Consider the following 9,199-nt stretch of genomic DNA (forward strand, 5'->3'; position numbering starts at 1 on the left):
GCATGTGTGTACTGGGGCTTGAACTCAGAGTGCTGTCCTGAGCTTTTGTGCTCATAGCTAGCCCTCTATCACTTGAGCCACAGCTCTACTTGTAGCTTTTGGTGGTTAACTGGAGATAAGAGTTTCATGGATTTTTCCTCCTAGGCTGGTTTCAAATTTCAATCTTCAGACCCCAGCCTCCCGAGTAACTAGGATTCTAGGCGTGCACCACCAGTGCCTGGCCAGAACTCTTCTTTGGCTTGGACCAAAGTTTGTAGGAGCTCTAATATTTAATACACATGAGAGGAGACCTGACCTGGATGGAGAAGGAAGTGCTTGGGACCTGGGTGGTTTTCATGCCCCAGGCTCTGCATAGCTCTGCCTAAGAACATTGCACTTCCTGACCTTCAAGGTCCTCCCAAGCTAGAAAGTTGATACTGTTACAGGAAGATGCTCAATGAACCATTCCTCCTGACCCTGTTACAAGCAGACACAAAGTACCCAGAGAGGAAGCCACACCCAGAGAGCTTGCCTTTACACTCACTAGCTCACTGCCCGTGAAAATCATAGAAAAGAAAAAGTGGGCCCCCAATTCGCCTTAATTTTGCCTCTAGGAATGACTACAGATTGGCTAATGTAAAAATTCAGTTTAATCAATGGAGGGGGTAAATGCTCAATAGGAAGTGTACTCATTACCTTACTCATGTAACTGTAACCCTCTGTATAGTATCTTTACAACAAAAAAACAAATTCAGTTTAATGATGGGACGGTGTGGGGAAACATTTGAGTGGATTTTTTTTTTTTTTTTTTTTTGCCAATCCTGGGGCTTGAACTTAGGGCCTAAGTATTGTCTCTTCTGAGCTTCTTTTGCTCAAGGCTAGCACTCTACCCTTGAGCCACAGCATCACTTTTGGCTTTTTCTGGTTGTTTGTTTTTTGTCAGTTGTGGGCCTGAACTCTGGGCCTGGGCACTGTTCCTCAGCTCTTCAGCTCAAGGCTAGCACTCTACCACTTGAGTCACAATGTCACTTGTGGCTTTTTCTGATTATGTGGTGCTGGGGATTTGAACCCAGGGCCTCATGAATGCTAGGCAAGCACTCTACCACTAAGCCACAGTCCCAGCCCCTTGAGTGGATTTTTACTTTAATAAAATTGCAGAAGAGTCATCAATTTGGAAGTGTACCACTCTGATGTGGAACCCAGTGAATTATCATCCGACATAATGGTCTGTGCTGTCAATGCATAAGCTCCTGGATTTTACCTATGTGAACTCCTCCACTACTATACTCCTTAATTTTATTGAGAAATGGAGGTTGTCAAAAGTACAAGTTGCCTCATTCTCTGTCTAGAGGATTGGTAGGGCCAGCCCAGCATAGACAGGGTCCGGGATCCAGAATAGGTCTGATTTTTATCTTATTATATCTTTGTCCCATTGTCATGGAAACACCTCAAATTTAGGCTTCTAAACTCTACCATTAAGACTGCTGCTCACATCCAGAAATAACCCCCCAATTCTTTGATTGGACCATGTCATATTGTCATTCTGGGTTAAAAAAAATATGGTCACTATTGGGTGCCAGTGGCTTACACCTGTAAGCCTAGCTACTCCAGAGACTGAGATCTGAGGATCATGGTTTGAAGCCAGTGCAGGAAGGAAAGTCTGTGAGACTCTTTGTTTGTTTGTTTTGGCCGGTCATGGGGACTGAACTTTGGGTCTGGGCACTGTCCCTCAGCTCTTCAGCTCAAGGCTAGTGCTCTAGCACTCAAGTCATAGCGCCATTTCTGGCTTTTTCTGCCTATGTGGTGCTGAGGAATCGAACCCAGGGCCTCATGCATGCAAGGCAAGCACTCTACCACTGAGCCACCTTCCCAGCCCCGTGAGACTCGTATCTCCAATAAACTACTGAGAAAAAGCTGGAGCTGGTGCTGTGGCTCAAGTGGTAGAGTGCTAGCCTTGAGCAAAGGAAGCTCAGGGACAGCTCCCAGGCCTAGAGTTTGAGCCCCAGGACTGGCAAAACAAAAACAAAAATATAAAACAAAACAAAAAATGGCCAGTGTAGAAAGCCTCTTGAGCCAACAGTGAGCTGAAGTGAGTATCTAGCTGGGGGTTGGTGCATTTGTCTGCCCACATTCCCCTCACAGTATGGGAATTTTGAATTGAATGACTTACTCCATCCTGGGTCCAAATTGGCAATGACAGTCTAATAAATTGGGCAAAGTATGATGGATGGTGAGGTGGTTAGATGAACAGTAAGGGCTTCAGAGAAACCAAATTTATCTTATTTAATACTTTGTGACAAGACAGTTTAAAGTACAGTGTCATGTGGCTCAATGTGATACTCTTTATCTTTCATTTGTCATGAAAATAAAAATGTCAGGTAAAACAGCGATGCAAATAGGATTTTTAAAAATAAAAATTTGCATACAGCACTATTCCAATGAATGTAGTCTGTAGCTAGTGACTCACAGCAGGCTCTTAGCTTTTCTTTTCTGTAAGATAGGTGTAATAATAGTATCACCCTGTGAGCTGTGGTTGGAATTAGAGTTCAGATGTATAAAGTACTCAAAGCAACATCTGGCTGGCAGTAAACACCTAATAAACACAACCTATTATGATGTGTCCTTTCCACAGAAACCATTATAAGCTGGGTGCTGGTGGCTCACGCTTGTAACTTTAGCTACTCAAGAGACCAAGATCTGAAGATCTTAAATTCAAAGCTAGCCTGGAGTGGCACTGTGGCTCAAGTGGTAGAGCACTTGAGCACAAAGAGGCTCAGGGAAAGCACCCAAGCCCTAAGTTCAAGTCCCCAACTGACAAAAACAAAAAACAACCCTTCCTCCCCCTTCCCCCGACAAAACAAAGCTAGGCTGGGTAGAAAAGACCAGAAAACTCTTATTTTCAATTAACCAACCAAAGCAGAAGTGGAGGGGGTGGCAGAGCTACCACCTTGAGCAGGAAAGTTAAGTTACACTGTGAGGCTCTGAGTTCAACACCCAGCACTGGCACACAGAACTACTTTGTAGGAGGCAGTCTTCTTGTATTTTCTTCATCATGTTTCTCTCTATTCATCCTTCTGTTTCAGAGTCAAGACTAAGATTACTGGGCTTGAGGCTGTGTGTCACAACAGGAGAAACCGAGTAAAATCTTTCATGTCTCTCCTTCACACAAACTACCAGAGCCTGGCAGTGATAATGAAGTTTTCATTTATTTACTTACTTGTGATGCTGAGGCTGGAGTCCAGAGCTTGCCTAGCCCTAGACAATCACTCTATCCCTGAGCTATGTCCCCAATCTGGTACTAGGGAAACTTGGCAGTCTTTTCCTAAGGCTGGTTGAGCACTTCTGGATCCCTCCTCATCGAATCCCATGTTCACCAAAATTCCACCTGCTTGAGATTTACATGCATTGCAATTTGGAGGCCACAGGATTTCAAAAAAGCCTGGGTTAAGTTTGGAAGGGACTTGGCTTTCCACTTTCCTAAAGTCAGCTGAAATGTGAGGTGTGGTTGCAAAGGGGCAGAGGGTTACCTCTGGGAATCACAGTGCCCAACTGGGTGCCTAATTCATTAAGATAACAAGAAATGAAAGGCTAGGTCATACAATGTGGACATCATTCATTTAAGAGTGCCAAACTACTTATCAAACTGGCTCTATCAATATACACTCTTGTTGGTAAATGAACGTACCTGTCTTCCCCTTAGCTTTCCACTACCACTTTTTACCTTATTTTGCATTTTGTTTTCTAGGCTTGAGTCAGGAGCCTAATGGGCAAACAGGGTATAACTTCCTCCCATCTTCTCTCCTACCCCGTTGATGTTGATGATTGTTAACCATACACTCTGTTCAACTCTGGAATATACACTCTGCAAAAGCATTTCTAGAGACTGCAAGATTGTGTCCGATACCTTGAGGTTATTATTGTTATTATTTTTGTGTGTGTGCCAGGCTTGAACTCAGGGCCTCACACTATTCTTGGCTTTTTTGCTTAAGGCTGAAACTCTACTACTTGAGCCACAGACCCACCACTAGTTTTTTGATGATTAATTGGAGATGAGTCTCACAGATGTTTCTGCTTAGGTTGGCTTCTAACTGGGATCCTCAGATCTCATCCTCCTGAATAGCTAAGATTATGGGCATGAGTCTTAAGGGTACCTTCCTTCCTTCCTTCCTTCCTTCCTTCCTTCCTTCCTTCCTTCCTTCCTTCCTTCCTTCATCCCTTCCTCCCTCCCCTTCCCTTCCCTTCCCTGTCCTGTGGCTTGAACTCTGCTTGGGCACTATCCCTGAACTATCAGCACTCTACCACTTCAGTCACAGCTCTACTTCCAGCTTATTTTGTCGTTTGGCAGAGATAAGAATCTCACAGACTTTCTGGCCGAGGCTGGCTTCGAACCATGATCCTCAGATCCCAGCCTCCTCAATATTTAGGATTACAGGTGTGAACCACTGGTGCCCAGCTTAGGTTATTTCTTAAGACTGAAAAGCATTCTTAAGGAAATTGGTTGAGTTTTTGCACACCACTTGCCCTAAGCAATTTACAGATAGCTTTCATTTAAAGTTGCCTGGGACATAAATCCCCTCCTGCTTTGCTGGCAGGAGGCAGAGAAAACAGACTGGTTGTCTCAGACAATAACTAGCAGGGTGTCCCACCTGCTGGGACAGAGCCAACCAAAGGCGCCTCACAAACCCTAGGAACTAGACAGAAGATAGAACAGTGAGAAAGTAGTCAGACTCTTTGGCACATTTGATCCACAGAGGTAAATTCTTTCATGGAGTTTTGAAATAGCACAAGCCAGGAACAATGTCGAGCGCCTGAGAGTAAATGGGTTCAGGTGAGACAGAACAATTAGGATAGAAACAAACAAACGAACAAAAAAAAAGAAAAACAGAAGAAAACTGAGCATCTTTTAAGAAGGATTCTGCATGCTAGAAAGAAAAGTGTTAAAGATGTACATTATGTAGTTCAAGAGATATCTTCCCACTGGACAATGCCTATATTTATTATATGATCATCTTGGCCTAAAGCAGTGCTATTAAAAAAAAATCTAAAAGCACAGTAACAAATCTTGGAGCCCTAGACACTGAATTTGAACCTTAGAACACTGTTCCAAAGAAGTAAGAGAGAACTTTCAATTGAGCACGAACGGATTGAAAATTATGGGTAGCTTTGTTTGGAAACCACAAAAATAAAGACACTCTTAATGTTTCATTTTTCTCTCCTCTCCTGAACCACTTCAATAGCAACTGCACAGAGAGGGTACAATTGTATTCTGATGCAAACACAAGTGAGAAAAGCCAGGCCACCACTTGCAACAGTGTATTGCCATCCGGTCCTCAATGGGGTGGGGTGGTCCTTGGGTCTGTGGGCTCTTGTGTTTAAAATTCACCGAGCTGGACAGGGCTGGCCTGTGTTCTCTGGGACTGCTGTACCCAGGATTGCCCTACCATCAGAGCTGCCAGTGCACCCTATCAAGCACACAAGGACCCATTGGGTTTCTCAGGTCCTTTCCCCCACTCAGGTGCCCCAGCAATCAGACCCCACGGCGACCCATTTCACCCCAGGGACAATGATCTGTGTGAAACCCTTGGAGAAGCCAGCTCATTGGATCCTTGCGGGACCAATGCCCCTAAGGCTATTGTTGGGAGAAACAAAGAGGGCAGGAGCGGAGGGCGCCCCCACGAGGCAAGGCGTGGAAAGGCAGCCTCGGAGCGTCCAGGAGGCTGGTCGGGCTGGCGCTGGGGCACACCTGGATGGCTGGCTGCGAGCCCGGAGATGGCAGGACTGGTCCACCCCCAGGGCGCCCCACGCGCGAGTCCCCTGGTGGCGTGCGCCTGGCACGGGTCTTCACGGCGTCGCAGCCACTTTGCTTCGATGTCCTTTTTCTTTAGAGGATTATTTTTCCCGCGCAAAGCAGGCTTCCGAGACTTCCCCGAGAGGGAAGCGCGGAGGGGCCGCCATTTCCCGGTGAAAGCGCCGCGCCGCCCGCGCGCGCGCGCGCGCGTCGGCACCGGGCGCCCCGGAAAGGGAACCGGAGGGGAGTGCCCGGCCCCGCGCCCTCCTCCCGCCCGCCCCGGGGCGCACGCACGCTCGAGGGGCCGCGCAGCCGTCCGGGTCAGCGCCCGCGCCACCCGCCCGGCGTCCCCGGCCTGACCTTCCCCGGCGCCGCCCGCCCATCCCCGGATCGCGGCCCCTTCCCGCTGCCCCGCGCCCCGGAGCCCCTCCATTGTCAGCCCCCAGCTGCCCGCGCCCAACCTGGGCACCCCCCGAGGCCCCGAGCGGCCCTGGCGCAGCCCCCGCCCCTCGCCCAGTCCCTCCCCCTCCTTCCTCCGCGCCCCAAACTCCGCATCCCCAAGAGCCCGGTGCTCCCTCGGAGGCAGCCGGGCCGGGGGGCCCCGCCGCGGGACCCCGCAGCCCTCCTTCCTCGCCCGCCGTGCCCCGGCCCCTCGCCCGCCGCAGGAATTTCACCTTCTTGAGCAATCTCCCTTTCATTTCCCGACCATGCAAGTTGGGCAGATTGATTTATTAATTTTTTTTCCTCTTGCACAGAGCGGGTTGGTTATGGGGTGCGCCCGTGGGGCTGGGGTGGGCTGTGGCGGGGGGGAGAGGCGGGTGGCTTTCTCCGGCCCCTCACACTGCCCTGCCAAAGCGCGTTTTGTTTCCAGATTCCCCCCCAGAGCTCCTAAACAATAATGCCACCGCCATGGCGGGCTCACCTGGTGCTGCGCCCCCTGCTCCGGGCGCCGGTGCCCTCTGCGCGCCCCTCCCCGGGCGCAGGTTCGGCCCGCGCAGCGCCGGTGCGGGGCAGGACTCTTTGCCTTTCTTTGGGTTTTATCTGTGCGTGTCAATGGCGGCAAGCGGCAGTTCTCTGGGCCGCGGATCGTAGCGGGGGGAGGAGGAGGAGGGAGAAGGGATTGCTCCTTCTCCACATAACCACCTCTAGGAGGAGTCGCTCAGCCTCAGCCCCCGCCAGCCCAAGCTCCGCCACGGGCCTGGGGCTTTCGGTGGGGCTTGATGAGCTATTGTCCTTCAGGGGCATTAATGAGGAAACGGCGCGCGCGGCCTCCGCCGATCTGCCGGGGACTAAGCTGAGCCTTGCCCCAGATCCGAGGACACAAAGGCACTGTGGTCACCACCCAGTCTGCTTTCCTGTTAGCCAAGATCCACCTTGGTGGGAAGAAGGAGGCGTGGGTGTTCATCTGCCCATGCTGGGGACAGCTTTAGAGGATGAACCCGGGCAAGCGATCGAGAGAGAGAAAAGCCACCTTGGAGGCTCCTCTCGTGTCCTTCGATAAGAACAAAACACACCGACGTTGTGTCCACCACTGGGAAGCTAGCCTAGGGCGGCCACAGCTCCGAGAACTGGGAATGTATCTCCAATGCCTGGCCGCTTTTTATAAATTAACATCGATTTAGAATCCGTTGTTGTGTCATACTTGGAATAGCAGATGTGTGTGGATGTGATTTTTAATTGTGCGTTAATTTGTCATCTTCTAAAGGGTACTGAGGTTAGCACAGAGGTATTGTCTGAAGGAGCAATTTTTATTATTTTCTAGGAAACATACCTTTTATGTAGTTGGGCAGGGGCATGGACAAATCCAGGTGTGACAATGACATTAGTAGCTGCTCCATCCCTGGAGGAGATCTTTTGTATCAGGAGAACTGGCAAGAGCCCCTGACTACAGGGCCAAAGGAATGTGTTTATTTTGGGGGGGCAAAAATCCTAACTTGCTGTGGCATCATCCATATTTCCCATTATATCTTCTTAATAAATCAAACGAATATATATATACATGTATATATATATATATATATACATGCACACATATATTTAACATTTTGAACCCACCCAAGTGATAACAATTCTTCACCACTGGCCAAATGGATGCTTTCCAAAGGCATTAACTACTATTTGGTAATACTATATATATATTTGCTACTATAAAGTTGTAACTCTGTGGGCAAAGGGGCCCTTAGGTGACTGAAGTTTATGATTGCATAGATGGGTAGGCAGAGCCCAAATGCGTACAACCTCAGGGGATTTATATGACCTAAGCATGGCAGTGGCTGGCATTTATAGAGCGTGCTTTAGATCGTGTGGGTTTTGTATTATCTTCAAAGAGTTCCAGTGTAACAGGTCCGTGTGTGTGTGTGTGTGTACGTGTACAATTGTCTGTCAGAGCCATTCCTTCCACTATTCTCCCCACCCCACCCATTCCATCCCCACTTGTCTCCTCAAGTTTTCTGGTTCCATTTTCAGATGTGTTCATTGACTATTAAGATTATGTGCATTTGAACTCATGATTTTCTTTTCTTGAAGAATCAGCCATCTTCCTCTCCAGTGTCACCTATATCATGCATACATTAGGCAGCTCTAAATAAACCTCTTGATTAAACCTCACGGCTTCTCTGACTCCCTTGAACCCCATATTCTTAGTAGAGGACACATCCATACTCTTCTTCCTAACCCCTTTTTTTCTACATGTGGCCTCACTGTTCTTTGTCTCCTGAACTACTTGTCAAGTCTAGGCAGGATAAAGACTTCTTTTCCATGAGACATATATTTGAAGGATTTCCAATGAGACCCTAGAGTACCTCCTTGTACCTTCTATTCCCATTTCTAGAGGAAATGCCCACCTCTCTTCTTATTTCTAAAAATCATCAGGCCAACATTCAAGAGAGTTCTGGAGCCTTCTAGGACTGCTTGTCCTAAATATTCCCTCCTATTCTGGCTCTACCCCACTCCCGATCAGCCAGTCTGATGGAAATGCACCACTCTGTGGTGTTAGGCTCATGTTCTCCTTGTAATTTCCTAGTAAAAATGATACACCTAGTCTTTTCTTGTTTGTTTGGTTTGGTTTTTATGTGAACTTTGTGTAACTTGTTTCATTCTAGAATTTGGTTATATGCGATCCCGAGAAAGGCTAAGGGCAGGAAATTTATGAGCCTGCCTTCTCCTGTTTGGTTCAGCATGATTTCTTCAAACGCAGATGCTCCTCCCACTTAGGGTGGGATTATGTTACCAGAAAGACCTTATAAATTGAATTCAAGAAATTCAAGTGCATCTAATCTACTGAGTGTCCTGGCTTGTCAATGGGGTCTGCTGTAGAGAGCCAGCTGTTTTCTGTCATGAATACCTGGCAACCTGCAGTTGCTGCTGAGCTGCTCACATGGTGAGAAGATGACCCTGTATAGGGCTAGCCTGGGAAAAGATCAACAATGCAAA

General features: G+C 48.1%; 1 protein-coding gene across 1 annotated transcript in view; it reads right to left on the reverse strand.

The window, feature by feature from the left end:
- Positions 1-7,009, reverse strand: part of Macroh2a2 (macroH2A.2 histone) — a 33,845-nt gene extending 26,836 nt beyond the window's left edge. Inside the window, exon 1 of the mRNA XM_070020933.1 lies at positions 6,690-7,009. The gene's annotated coding sequence lies outside the window, so the exon portion shown is untranslated. The remainder of the gene's footprint in view (positions 1-6,689) is intronic.
- Between the last annotated feature and the right edge of the window lie 2,190 nt (positions 7,010-9,199).

This window comes from Dipodomys merriami, unplaced genomic scaffold (assembly GCF_024711535.1).
Source record: "Dipodomys merriami isolate MVZ:Mamm:240054 unplaced genomic scaffold, mDipMer1.0.p SCAF_14, whole genome shotgun sequence".
Lineage (NCBI taxonomy): Eukaryota > Metazoa > Chordata > Mammalia > Rodentia > Heteromyidae > Dipodomys > Dipodomys merriami.